The sequence below is a fragment of the Charadrius vociferus genome, unplaced genomic scaffold (assembly GCF_000708025.1).
Source record: "Charadrius vociferus isolate BGI_N301 unplaced genomic scaffold, ASM70802v2 scaffold3841, whole genome shotgun sequence".
NCBI lineage: Eukaryota > Metazoa > Chordata > Aves > Charadriiformes > Charadriidae > Charadrius > Charadrius vociferus.
In genome coordinates this window covers 5,330-5,974 of record NW_009646995.1, presented here as the reverse complement: position 1 = coordinate 5,974, position 645 = coordinate 5,330, and positions in this window count along the sequence as shown.

The window sequence follows — 645 nt, the reverse complement described above, 5'->3', positions numbered from 1 at the left end:
CACTGGAGCACCCGTGGGTGGCACTGGACCCCCCTGGTGACACTGGATCAACCACGGTGACACTGGAGCACCCGTGGGTGACACTGGACCCTCCCAGGTGTCATTGGAGTACCCCGGTGACCCTCGAGCACCCGTGGGTGACACTGGACCCCCCCCTTGGTGACACTGGAGCAACCATGGTGACATTGGAGCACCCGTGGGTGACACCGGACCTCCCTGGGTGACACTGGGACACCCGTGGGTGACAGCGGACCCCTCCCTTAGCGACACTGGGGCATCCCTCGGTGACCATGGACCCTCCCGGGTGTCATTGGAGCACCCCTGGTGACACTGGAGCACCTGTGGGTGATACCGCCCCCCCCCCTTGCTGGCACTGGAGCACTCGTGGGTGATGGTGGAGCCCCCTGGGTGACACTGGACTCCCCTGGGTGACACTGGAGGACCCGTGGGTGATGCTGGAGCCCCCTGGGTGACACTGGACTCCCCTGGGTGACACTGGAGGACCCGTGGGTGATGCTGGATCCCCCCGGGGTGACACTGGACTCCCCTGGGTGACACTGGAAGACCCGTGGGTGATGCTGGACCCCCCCTGGGTGACACTGGACTCCCCTGGGTGACACTGGACTCCCCTGGGTGAATGCTGGA